The 14,142-nt window shown below is 45.9% G+C and overlaps 1 protein-coding gene across 2 annotated transcripts in view; it reads right to left on the minus strand.

The window, feature by feature from the left end:
* Positions 1 to 14,142, minus strand: part of STN1 (STN1 subunit of CST complex) — an 82,029-nt gene that overhangs the window by 64,310 nt on the left and 3,577 nt on the right. The window contains exon 1 of one of the 2 annotated variants that reach the window (XM_075348531.1): positions 1,437 to 1,493. The exons of the other annotated variant lie outside the window; for it this stretch is intronic. The gene's annotated coding sequence lies outside the window, so the exon portion shown is untranslated. Of the gene's footprint in view, positions 1 to 1,436; positions 1,494 to 14,142 lie in introns of those variants that run through there. 2 annotated transcript variants of the gene reach the window in all.

A 14,142-nucleotide genomic window follows, 5' to 3' on the forward strand; every position in this document is an offset into this window, starting at 1 on the left:
GATATATGAATGGTACATCATAAAAACTAATGCAACCTTTATGACTATAAGATTAAAAATTAGAGTTGCATCTGTTTGGATTTAGGAACAGAATGTGTGGAGTCCCGCTATTTGCCCGCTCTGTCTATTGTCCTATATACCTTGTTATCCATATGGAGAAGACTGAGTTCCGGTATACAACAAAATGGAGCTGCTATCCCCCTATGCACAGCATCATGAGCACTGACGCTGCGGTGCGCATGCGCGCTCCCGTTCCTGCGGCCCCGTGGTGTGGGTGCGTCATCACATGCGACCTAGTCGCGTCTGGTGACGCGCCCGTGCCTCGTGGCAGCCGGGGGGGGAGTCTTCGCGTCCGCACCTGCAGCGTCCGGTAAATTGAGTGCTCATTATTGATAGTATTCAGCTGGTCGGGGGCTATATGAGGCTGTCCAGCATTCCCTCACATCACTCCCTGACGAAGATACGTGAAACGATCGTTGGAGTGGTGTGAGGGAGGCTCTATCTTTTAGGTAACTATACCATCTTTCTGCACATTGATGTCATACGGGCTTTGAAACACTGGCTTGTGGAGTATGATCGGATCACCCTTATGTGAGACTTGACATCTCTGCAGGATGCTTCATTTCTGTGTACACCGTATAAAGTTCGTTTTGCATAGTACATGAATATTAGGTTCATGTCTGACATTATATGTAATAAGACTTATACATTTTGCCAGTGAATCAGAGTGTCTTGAATCAGATTTGCATGTAGTTTCTCTATTTACCATCTGAGGGCTATCTCTCTTGCATCTTTCAGCCAAAAGCTTTATTATTATCACTTACAAATTATAGGCAAGGAGATTTACATTATACCCTCTACATGTTTGAACTAATTCATCTCAGAATATAGGGGATGAATTATGATGGTTTCAAGATATCAAATGATATTATGAATGGAATGTGTTAAAATCATGCCTTTTTGATAGACCCTTCACTTTACACCTTGTACATATATATTTTTTTATCATGTCTTGTGTCTTTTGTGTACATGTTTTTTAATCATGTTAATAAAGATGAAATATTTTGCACTACAATATGGTCTTTTGAAGTGATTGTAGGGATATATACGTAGTGACGCTTTAAAGACCACCATAAATAAGTTGTTTTGAGCATTGATAACTTCCTTGTGAGTAAAAATTTTCACACACAGACCTCAGGTCTGCATGGATAAAAAATAAGAAGTCACAGAATTCACCAGTCTGGTCTGTTTCACGTACCAGAAAAGTGCATGTAAATGGAAAGCGGCTCCCTACACCCGACGCAGGTTTCTGCACACAGTCAATTATGTCCATTGTTCTTTTTTCATACAGCCGTCTGAACCCAGCCTTATCATTAAAGTAGCAAGGAGCTTTGCATTATTCAGACACCATTGCCATATTTAGACACCTCAGTCACCTTCAGATTAGGTCTCTGCAGAACCCATTATCTGGATGTCACCGACATATTCATATTCCGCTGCAACTTTATCTTGAGACACTCAAGTCATGTTTCAATGTTTCCGACGTACCCGTTCAGGAGCGGACACCTCGATGCCGGAGGCGATAATTTTTCTCCATGACCTACCAGGCACTGGCAAGGAAAGCAGGAAAAGTAGGTAAATGCTGCAAAAGGGAGCAGTATGTACAGGGCTCAGTGCAGGGGTGGACATAACATTGGTGCAGCCAGTGCTGCTGCACAGGGGCCCATTTCTACCTCCAAAGTAGGTGGAATTGCGCATTATGATGAGCTCTGAAGGGCGGCTTTGCACGTTGCAACATCGCACGTGCGATGTCGGTGGGGTCAAATCGAAAGTGACGCACATCCGGCATCACTTTCGACATCGTAATGTGTAAATCCTAGATGATACAATTAACGAGCGCAAGAGCGTCGTAATCGTATCATCGGTGTAGGCTCCGACTTTTTCAAAATTACGCTGCCGCGACAGGTACAATGTTGTTCCTCGTTCCTGCGGCAGCACACATCGCTGTGTATGAAGCCGCAGGAGCGAGGAACATCTCCTTACCTGCCGCCAGTGGCTATACGGAAGGAAGAAGGTGGGCGGGATGTTTACATCCTGCTCATCTCCGCCCCTCCGCTTTGATTGGCCGCCTGCCGTGTGACGTCGCTGTGACGTTGTACGAACCGCCCCCTTAGGAAGGAGGCGGGATGCCGGCCAGAGCGACGTCGCAGGACAGGTGAGTGCATGTGAAGCTGGCGTAGCGATAATGTTCGCTACGCCAGGAATCACAAGATATCGCTGCTGCGACGGGGACGGGGACTATCGCGTGCGACATCGCAGCATCGGCTTGCGATGTTGCAACGTGTAAAGCCCGCCTACGGCCGCTTTACACGCTGCGATATCGTGACCAATATCACTAGCGTGGGTACCTGCCCCCATCGGTTGTGCGACACGGGCAAATCGCTGCCCATGGCGCACAACATCGCGCGGACCTGTCACACTACTTACCTGCCCTGTGACATCGTTACTGCAGTAGCAAAGATATTTGAGAATGGACCCCCATGTCACCGATGTGCGATTTTGCACGTTTTTGCGATGATGCAAAATCGCTCATAGGTGTCACACGCAACGGCATCGCTAAAGCGACCGGATGTGCATCATAAATTCCGTGACCCAAACGAGATCGATTGAGCGATGTCGCAGCATGTAAAGCGGCCTTTAGGCTGCAAAGGGCCCATATGTTTTTCTTGCACAGGGGCCTCTTCTGTCTGTTTCCACCAGTGGCTCAGTAGTCAGCATGGTAGCTGTGATTAGCTCTGTTGCTTTGCAGCACTGGGGTCAAATCCCACCAAGGACACCATCTGTATTAGGAGCTTGTATGTTCTTCCCATGTTTTTGCGAGTTTCCCTGGGGTTAGGCTGGAGTCACACTTGTGAGTCACACGCGAGGATCACATCGCCCGGACTGGCCCACGATGTGACAGACCGGCTGCCTGCTCACAAGGAGGTGGACACTGCACTATTGCGATTCACATCACCATTCCTATTCCATGGCAATTTGTACTGATGAAGGACTGTCTTGACCGAACCGTCTTTGATTTTGGATTGCAAGCACTGTAAAATAAAAAAATACCACGATTTGTTCCACCATTTTCAATGCCAAGTTTAATTACGGGATTGGATGTGGCTTGGCTACAACTCTTGACAGAAGTGCCATGGTTATTTCACAGTGACACCAATGGTGGTATCTGGATAATGGAAAATTGAAAGCTAAATATACGAGTACATCACCTATTTTGGCTTTTCTATTTATTTTATACCTAAGGGGCAAAAATCAGTTGAAAAAAATGTAAACCGAATGATGATAAAACAAATTTTTGGAAGTCCAGACTCATCATTAATTTTAGCAATCTCTCCATTGGAGGTTAGGTGTGAAGCGCCACTGATGGCCAGCAGTTGAATACGGATCAGTACAAAATGAAGACGTGCTGGTACTTCAAAGATAAAGATAAAAACTAGTTTTCTTTATTTAGGGTTGGATATATCATTGGTGCAACTGCACGGGGGCCCAAGAGGTCAGGGGGCCCATTTCCATCTCCAAAGCAAGCGGAATTGAGCATTATGATGAGCTCTTAGGCTGGAAAGGGCCCAAATATTGTTCTTGCACGCGGGCCTCTTCTGTCTCTGTCTGCTAGTGATGCATTTGATTAAAAGATTACATGCATGGTTAATTAATCAAATGCACAAATAAAACAAAATATTTTTTTTCCCTTTATCCTGGAAGTGCAAGCTCATCTTAATTTTCTACTAATGATAACAGAGAATTGTGCATTGTCTGAATAGGTGGTGTCACCTTTTCACATCCGTGGTCAGGCTCTGCCCAGTCTACACTTCATAATGATATTCTTAGTGACTATACTTAAGCAATTACCGTACATGCACCTGTTAATTTTGGGTCCATTTTTAGCTTTTGGCCTAAGCCCTTCATTAGATCCACCTCTCCCTTTCCATAAAACAGTCAATTTCTTTATTAATATGTTATTAATGGTTTAGATCTAGTGCACATAAAAACCCTACGTATAGCCATCTACCGTATATATAGCAGATCCTGAAAATGTGATGGCCGCAGGTACCTGGCCAGATGCCAAACCTTAAAAAACAGTAAGTGGCTTTCTAAACACTATTGTGACTTCTAAAGCATCCACAAATGTGGTCTGAATTTCACAAGAATATGTAAGTATTGGTAAAGCTTGAGGAATTTAGAAGAGATATCTGAAAGGAAGCTCTTACCATCGAAACGCTGAATCTGAAGATGGAAAAAGCGCAGATAATTCTGATAATTCCTAACAGGTATTTGCATGTAGCTGCAGTCTGGACTCTAGAGTCAATGTTACTGATGGGCCCTAGGTACCCATTTCCGATATTGCTCACATACATCCTTTCATTAGTCAATTAACAGGGATTTCCCGCAACCCCAATTTGTAGGCAAAGTTCCACTCATAACTGTAAAATCATCTTTTTAATATTGTGGGGCTACATATTCTAATTAGCTGGACTAGTCCGAGAGGTGTGTACTTAGTCTAGCCGAGCAAGTCGATATCATGACAACATAGACTTGATTGACATGTGCTCGATGCCCCACTGCCTCCCCCCTGCTATTCAAACCGCACAAAAGTGCTGCCACAGCCTTAATTTTGAGCAGGCGAACTTCTCTCCATGTTCCACTGCCTTGGCGTCACAGCTCAGAAGTGTGATAGATCAAGAATTTCCCTCCTGTGGACTTATAGTAGATGCCCTGCTCTATTAGACTATGTTCACACACTGCATTTTCACCACACACAAAAAAAAAAAAAACAAAACACACACTTCAGCAAAGTGAATGAGATTTCGGAATTCTCAGGCACCTGCCTAAAAGGGAACCTGTCACATGGAAAAATGCTATTAACCTGCAGATTATGGGGTTAATCTGCCGGTTAAAAGAATTCTGAACCTACCTGGCACCAGCACATTAAGCTCCACTGCCGGGAGGAAAAGAACTTTAATCCTCCCAGCAGCATCTGGCTTCAGTCACGGGGGCGCTGCCAGTTCAGTCACCGCTCAGCGTATGGAAAGTGGCAGCTGTTACCACCCCTGGCACTGACTGACAGCTGCTCATTATTAGAGGCAGCTATCACGCAAAAGCCCCCCTTTGGGCTAGTCCAGCTAATTTATATGTGCCACAACAATATTAAAAAGCAGATTTTACAATTATGCTAGGATTCTTTGAAAAAACATTGGGCTTGCTAGAAAATGGTGTTAAATTGCAAATGCAGAACTGTAATTAATTAATAAATCCTTTTGACAGGCTCCCTTTAAAATAGATATTTTTTTTAATTAGAGGAATGAAAGTCCAATAAAAATTAATACATTTTTATTTAATTTTCTAATATATCTGAAGACAATAATTATAAAACACAACATTATTCTACTAAAACTACGAAAAATAATAACATTCCCATATTCAATGACAATAAATACATAAAAAAAACCTGCAATTGAATGCAAATTTTAGTTTGGTATGATATGCAGCAATTTTTTTTCCTTTTACAGTATATTGTTGAAAATTTAGAGAAACGCCAGCAGAAATAGCAAAATTATAGAATTGGCAATTTCCGCCATTCATTTTTGGCATTTTTTTATTTTAAAAATGGAGAAAAGAGCAAGAGTCAAAATACTGAGACAATATATGATTAAAATCAGGCATAAAAGCAAAAAGTAAAATGTTTTCAGTCTGTATTTTCTTCCCAGAGTTTACGAAGAAAAGACGTATACTGAGAAGAGGGTTGAGCACTGTCTACAGAGGCCCACGTGGTCAGAGATGGTGGTCGCCATGACTTTTGGGATCTGGTGACCCAGATGAGGACATAACCGCAATAATCCAATGTGACTTTGATGTAAAGAATGAGGGCTGTGAAGTGCAATGGAGTGAATAATCGCACAATTACCACAGATTGTACACTCACATACAGAAAATGCCAAAAGCGGTGACCCTCAAAGAGATGACTGTCCTGGGCGCGAGAATGTAAAATGTAGCCGCTAATTTCAAGTGACACCGTGAAGAAAACTGGAAGAAACCACCACAGGGCGAAGACAAAAGTCACTAACATCAAAGGAAGCGAGAAATATGATGGCGCTACGTAAAGAAAGTCACTAATCTACATTCACGTGGACTAAATGGCGCTATAATAATAAAATACGGTATGTTGTGGACTATTATGTGTTTAATACATCATACAGTAGACCGGCTGTTTTCACACAACACTAATATGGGGAAGAGTTATCTAAACCATGTAAAAGAATATATATATGTTACACACAGCAACCAATCACAGCGCAGCTTTCATTTTACCAGAGCAGTTTAAAAAATGAAAGCTGAGCTTTGATTGGTTGCTATGGGTAACAAAGACATGTTGTTGTTTTTAGTCAGATAGATGAGGCCTTGTTTGGCGTCTCTGCCTAGCACTAATGTATAAAGTATCCATGGCAACCATGGTATATCAAAATAGTACATTTTGGCATGACCCAGGCCAGAATAAGGGTACTTTCACACTTGCGTTCAGCGCAGTCCGTCACTATGGAGAATAGCACAGTCTGTTAATGCACTGCGCTATTCTCCATAGACTTATATGGACGACGCACTGTAATGCAAGTGTCAGCGTTGCATCCGCTGGACGACGCAGCGTCATTAATTTGACGCTGCGTCGGGCGGAAGGAACGCGCATGTAACTTTTTGAGCGGCGGAAACCTTTATTTTTCACTGCGCATGCTCATTTTTTTTTTCTTTAAATCACAGAAACTTTATTTTGTTTCTCGGTGGCCGAACGTTCAGCTGAGCGCCCGGCCGCCAACATGTGAGAACACTCACCTGAGCGCCCGCCCGCCGGCATGTGAGAACTCTCAGCTGAGCGCCCGGCCGCCGGCATGTGAGAACTCTCAGCTGAGCGCCCGGCCACCAGCATGTGAGAACTCTCAGCTGAGCGCCCGGCCACCAGCATGTGAGAGCTCTCAGCTGAGCGCCCGGCCGCCGGCATGTGAGAACTCTCAGCTGAGCGCCCGCCCGCCGGCATGTGAGAACTCTCAGCTGAGCGCCCGGCCGCCAACATGTGAGAGCCCTCAGCTGAGCGCCCGGCCGCCGGCATGTGAGAACTCTCAGCTGAGCGCCCGGCCGCCAACATGTGAGAGCCCTCAGCTGAGCGCCCGGCCGCCGGCATGTGAGAGCCCTCAGCTGAGCGCCCGGCCGCCGGCATGTGAGAACTCTCAGCTGAGCGCCCGGCCGCCGGCATGTGAGGGCCCTCAGCTGAGCGCCCGGCCGCCGGCATGTGAGGGCCCTCAGCTGAGCGCCCGGCCGCCGGCATGTGAGAACTCTCAGCTGAGCGCCCGGCCGCCAACATGTGAGAGCTCTTAGCTGAGCGCCTGGCCGCCGGCTATTGAGAGCGCTCAGCTGAGCGCCCGGCCGTTGGCATGTGAGAGCACTCAGCTGAGCGCCCGGCCGTTGGCATGTGAGAGCACTCAGCTGAGCGCCCAGCCGCCGGCATGTGAGAGCAATCAGCTGAGCGCCCAGCCGCCGGCATGTGAGAGCAATCAGCTGAGCGCCCAGCCGCCGGCATGTGAGAGCAATCAGCTGAGCGCCCGGCTAATCGTTCACAATAGTCTGCTGCCGGTAAAACTGTAAAGAAGGAAAAAAAAATTAAAAAAATAAATAAATAAAAAGCTTTCCGTTGTTTTGTACGATCCGTTCCATCCGTCACACAACGCAATGCAACGGATGCCGTTCAACGCAAGTGTGAAAGTAGCCTTAGTCGATGTTGACATATACTTCCAACTAAAGGGTCTTGTGGTGTAAATACATAAATGTTCATGGATGGGGCTGATATTTTTTATATGGCTTTTTAATCTATGATTTACGGTATATAAACAGGAATTGTAGTATTTTGTGGTCGCCTGAATATATTACACTGTCCTTTTTCCATTTATCAGCATACAGGGGGCGGCTCCATGTTTATGAGGGTCTTGCTGACAGAGTCCCAGGGGCCTCCTCTATGCTTTTTCCTCCTCACCTTCCAAAAGCCATAACTTTTTATTTCCCAGGCAATAGAGTTGTATTGGGGTTTATATTTTTATGGTACAAGCTGTAGTTTTTCTCATTACTATTTTGGGCTCCATAACGTTTTTTTTTGTTTTTTTTGGGGGGGGGGTGGGGGAGGTGAAATGACGATTCTGCGATCTCAATTTTTCATCTGTGCTGATTTTGTATTTGACCGTTCAGTTCTGCACTTTGTGATATGAAATATGTTCATTTATTTCATTTTTTTTTATTTTAAATTTAAAAAAAAAAAAAAAAAAAAGTTGACATGATGACAGCAGCATAAAAGAGATTAGACTTCTCCAATCGCAGCAGTGCCCATACTGTAAGGTGTAGGCGAAAGTACGGTGCAATCCACATATGTACAGCGGATGTGGGCGGATGTCGCCAATTTGGCCCTAGGCAGTTGGTCCCATAAGGACTGTGGCCCTTGATTCTTGCGCAGGCTTTCTGGGTCATGGCATCAGACCTGATTACTGATACACAAATGTATATTTAACTGATGTGGATAGGTTAATTTTGGCCTTTTTTTAAAAAAAAAACCAAAAAACTGTGAAAGCAATGAACGAGCACGACCATGCTCGGTACTCGTAACAAGCAGTTAATGCTCAAATGGGTGCGACTTCGATTACAGAGTATAATGGAAGTTAATCTTCCAGAAAAATGCTTGAGTCCCCCATCCCCATTGACCTCCATTATACTTATCACACAAGTAGAGCTCGTCCAAGTGTCAAAATGCTTGTTACGAGTAACGAGCATGGTAGTGCCCGCTCATCATTGGTTACGAATACCAAGCCCCTGAGTATGGTAGTGCCCGCTCATCATTGGTTACGAATACCAAGCCCCTGAGTATGGTAGTGCCCGCTCATCATTGGTTACGAATACCAAGCCCCTGAGTATGGTAGTGCTCGCTCATCATTGGTTACGAATACCAAGCCCCTGAGTATGGTAGTGCTCGCTTATTTACTAGTTACAAGTACCGAGCCCCTGAGGATGATAGTGTTCGCTCATCACTAGTTACGAGTACTGAGCATGGTAGTGCTCTCTCATCATTAGTTACGAGTACTGAGCATGATAGGCACGTTCATCACTAGTTACAAGCACCTGAGCATGGTAGTGGCCGCTCATTACTAGTTCCGAGTTCCGAGCACCTGTGCATGATAGTGCTCACTCATCACTAGTCATGAGTACCAAGCACCCGACATGATAGTGCCCACTCATTACTAGTTACGAGTGCCAAGCACACAAGTACGATAGTGGTAGTGCCCACTCATCACTAGTTACAAGAACCAAGTAGCCGAGACTGATAGTGCTCGCTCATCACTAGTTACAAGTACCGAGCATGCTAGTGCCGAGTCATCACTAGTTAAGAGTACCGAGAACTCGAGCATGGTAGTGCACACTCATCACTAGTTACGAGTACCGAGCACATGAGCATGGTAGGGCACACTCATCACTAGTTACGAGTACCGAGCACATGAGCATGGTAGTGCCCGCTCATCACTAGTTACGAGCACTGAGCAACCAAGCATGGTAGTGATCATCACTATTAGGCACATATTACTCCAGCGCTCGTGGTGTTAATGAATCGGGGACTAAAAGCAGGTCTGGCTTCTGTGCTGATCACACCTGGTCATCTGTTTCTTCCGCATTGACTTTGATTATACTCAAATTGCGCTTATCCGAGCATCCAATTGCTCGGTACGAGCACCCAAGCATGGTAGTGTTCCTTATGGAGTCTCAGCTTTGTTCTGTATTCTTCACTACAAACAATAATAGTACGGCATGTCAAAACATAAGCTCTGAAGGTACAATTAAAGGGGTATCGGTGTAAATATAGTGGTTGAAGAGGTTTCAGCCGCACTTTCTCTTGTCTAGAGAAACCCAAAAGGTCCCCTAGCCCATAAGAGAAGACCAACACTAGAGCAGGGATAGCTGGAAGGCCTTGGTGAAGCTTTTTATTGGGGCCCATGAGCTTCAACTTACGCCAATGTTAAAGAGTTAGTCCTATCTGGGACATTTATAAAACATCCAACACGGTAGACCCCCTTTTTTCATTCACTTGTAGGAAAATTGAGATGAAGGCAGGACTCAGTGGTGGGACCCAACATCTGTTGGCAAATCCTATAGGTATGCCATAAATGTTCCTAATGGGATACCCCTTTAAGGCAGAGGGCACTATATCATACACCCATACAACACTTTATGAACTAGGCCCTAAATATAGGCACCTTCACTATAAGGGGTACTTCTCACATAGCGAGATCGCTGCTGAGTCACGGTTTTTGTGACGCAGCAGTGACCTCATTAGCGATCTCGCTGTGTGTGACACTGAGCAGCGATCTGGCCCCTGCTGTGAGATCGCTGCTCGATGCACACACTGCTGGTTCATTTTTTTATTGTTGCTCTCCCGCTGATAAGCACACATCGCTGTGTGTGACAGCAAAAGAGCAACAATCTGAATGTGCAGGGAGCAGGGAGCCGGCGTCTGACAGCCTGTGGTAAGCTGTAACCAAGGTAAACATCGGGTAACCAAGGTGGTTACCCGATATTTACCTTAGTTACTAGCGTCCGTCGCTCTCACGCTGCCAGTGCCGGCTCCCTGCACCCTGCACACGTAGCCGGATTACACATCGGGTAAATAAGCAAAGGTTTGCTTATTAACCCAATGTGTACTGTGGCTACGAGTGCAGGGAGCCAGCACTAAGCGGTGTGCGCTGGTAACCAAGGTAAATATCGGGTAACCATACCCGATGTTTACCGTGGTTACCAGTGTCCACAGCTTCCAGACGCTGGCTCCCTGCAAGCGCAGCATCACTTCCACGTCGCTGCTGGCTGGGGGCTGGTCACTGGTCGCTGGTGAGATCTGCCTGTTTGACAGCTCACCAGCAACCTGTGTAGCGACGCACCAGCGATCCTGACCAGGTCAGCTCGCTGGTCGGATCGCTGGTGCATCGCTAAAGTGTGACGGTACCCTAAGGTTCTGCAGTGTCAATCAATGGGCAGAAAATATCTAATGAGTCTTGGGTGCAAGGCATATACCTTTTTTCTAGGGATCGGGGGCATTAGTGGGCACTATTGCCGCGGTGTTTGTACTTTTTAGACTGTTGTAAAGACTGTAATAAGATTTCCTTTAACCTTACATTATACTTTGCATATTTCCCACCCCATCCTAGTGCATTACACGACTATGTAATATATAGCCACTTATCACGGATTAGCATTCCTACAACATAATACTTTAAATAAACTCAAATGTAATTTCACAAACGATCAGAAAAGCTTTTAAACGTATAATGAATAACATAATGTCTCTTAGGCTATGTGCCCACGCTGCGGATTTTGCGCGGATTTGCCGCGGATTTACCGAAAATCTGCAGCAGCGGCACTTCCAAGCCATTTCAATAGCATTTTGGAAATGCTGTGTCCATGCTGCGGATTTTTCCGCGGCGGATTTGCCGCGGATTTTGATCCGGAAAAATCTGCAGCATGTCAATTATTGTTGCGGATTTTGGTGCGGATTTTGGGTATAGAATGGGGGGGGAAAAAAAAAAAATCCGCATCAAAATCCGCGGCAAATCCGCGGCAAAAATAAGGTGCGGATTTGCCGCGAAAGTCGCAGATTTTCATGCAGAAAAATCTGCAGGTACATTCTACCGTGGACACATAGCCTTATCCTTCAGAAGGTCCCGAGCCTGCATCACCCACATACATAGGAAAATATTTATGTGGCATCCTGACACCATGGAATCTCCCAGATATTTCCAGGGCTTGTTGTAAATCTTATGAGTCAGTTAAATCCATAAGGCGTCTCCTCTGTGTTTAGCAGAAGATAATAGACAATCGGAGTCTTATTATTTATGTAAGAAACAATCGTGCTGGTTACATAATGTGATGACATGTGTCCCCAAGAACAATGCCGGATTCAATACAATGGTGAAGTGACAAGTGAGATAACACTGCTGCGTCTGATCACATGAAAAGTGACAGCGGTGACTGCAGAAAAACCTAAATTCAGCCTGACCTGCTGATATCTGTATAACCCTGCAGCCATGTTTTGTATGCAGGTGCTCCACTCACTCTTTTTGCAGATTTTATAAGAATTCAAAATTAGGCATGTTGACATTTTACATGCCCAATCATTTCTAAGGGGAGATTAGATTCTGCTAGAGATGTCTGAGAGCAGCTTACTTCGCTCTCCTTGTTGAGAATACATGCATGCCTAACTGAGCAGAATATGTAAAGCCCTACGTGGTAGGTGGTTAACCTACTCGTTGCCGGGCAGTCGCGGGTCTGGTCAGGCGATGTCATGGGTGGATTTGCCCGGTTCCGTTGCCCTGAGGTGTACAGCAAATGAAGGGAAAGTGGGGTGGTTGGGAGAGTTTGTCGTGACGCCACCTGTGGTATGCGGACAGGGAGTAGCCGCCGCTGCAGAATTCTTCGCCAGGGCAGGTGTTATGGCAGCCGGGATGGTATTGCTTTCCACAGGCGGAGCGACGGCGTCACTAATCAGTGTCTGAGTTGGCAACTGCGGAGAGAGAGAAGAGAGAGAAGAGAGAGAAGAGAGAGAAGAGAGAGAAGAGAGAGAAGAGAAGAGAGAAGAGAAGAGAGAGAGAAGAGAGAGAGAAGAGAGAGAGAAGAGAAGAGAGAAGAGAGAGAGAAGAGAAGAGAGAGAGAAGAGAAGAGAGAGAGAAGAGAGAAGAGAAGAGAAGAGAGAGAGAAGAGAGAGAGCTTTTTCTAGGATGTCCCCCTCAGCAGTTAGGTACCCGGGCTGAGCTTTGGCTCCAAGCCCAAGGCCTAGTAAAGTTCAAGAGTTGCAGTGGTGTCTAGTCACAACTATGGCCCCGACGGATCTGAGTACTTGAGTGTTTTGCACCTACCTCTACCACCAAGTGTACCCGCACCCCAGGTGGCCGGCTTCAGTGACCGGGGAAGTCCCATGAATCATGATGGCCACCCCCCTGCCTACCCTGAGCCATCCCACCCTGTGAGAAGGCTCCTAAGCTGTATGTAGAGTAAGTATCTAGTAGCATAGATAAAGGGATCTTTACAAAGAGTATTTCTAAAAATCCTTTATGATATGCTAATGAGCGCAGGGACTAGTCGCAAGGGCGCTAGTTCCTGCGCTCCCTCCGCCCTCTTAGCACTGCAGAACGCCCACACAGGCGTGCTAACATGCTAGTCAATACAGCACCACCAGCGGTGACGCACGTACCTGTGTCTGCTGTCACTGCTGATCTGAATGCCCGGCACTTCTGGTCATGATCAGTATGAAGCCGAGTGTACGCGTCCTGGCTTCAGAGAGATCTAGTGCTCATGACTGGTAGTGCCAAGACTTCAGATCAGCGGTGACAGTCGACACAGGTACATGCATCACTGCTGGTGATGCTGCATTGAATTGCATATTAGCACGCCCCTGTGGGTGTACTGCCATGCTAAAAGGCGGAATGAGCGCAGGAAGTAACGGCCTTGTGACTAGTCCCTGCGCTCATTAGCATATCATAAAGGATATTTAGAAATACGTTTGCTAAAGATCTCTTTATCTATGCATCTAGATACAGGGACGGTTAGGCAGGGATTAGCAATATGCACCCAGAACTGCTCGTGGCTGTGGATGCATATTGCACCTGACAGGTTCCCTTTAAATACCGTAAGTAAAATTGCATGTAAAAACAAGCAACGCTGCAATTTAGCTCTTGTTACAAATGTTGTCTGTTCTCCGGAGGGATTTTTGATTCCATACTGTACAGCTCGCCGCCCAGGTTACCGGCCACCTCTGCAGTTTATCAGCAGTGGCTGATCTCCTACGCAGGAAACGCTTACTTCCAAATACTTTTCTTTAATACTTGTGAACACTGCTCTGATTGCTGAATCCGGCCAGGTTCTTGTTCCTCCTGTCTCCCAAAACAGAGGCCAGAGTAGCCTCTTCTAGCAACTTCGGAGAATACAATTCACAAAAGCACCACAACTATGCCAATAGTCAAAACTTCAGGAGCGTACAGTCCCAAGCAAGGAGGAAGCTCGTAGGCAGAGGCGCCTTGT

Source organism: Anomaloglossus baeobatrachus, chromosome 5, assembly GCF_048569485.1.
Source record: "Anomaloglossus baeobatrachus isolate aAnoBae1 chromosome 5, aAnoBae1.hap1, whole genome shotgun sequence".
Classification (NCBI taxonomy): Eukaryota; Metazoa; Chordata; class Amphibia; order Anura; family Aromobatidae; genus Anomaloglossus; species Anomaloglossus baeobatrachus.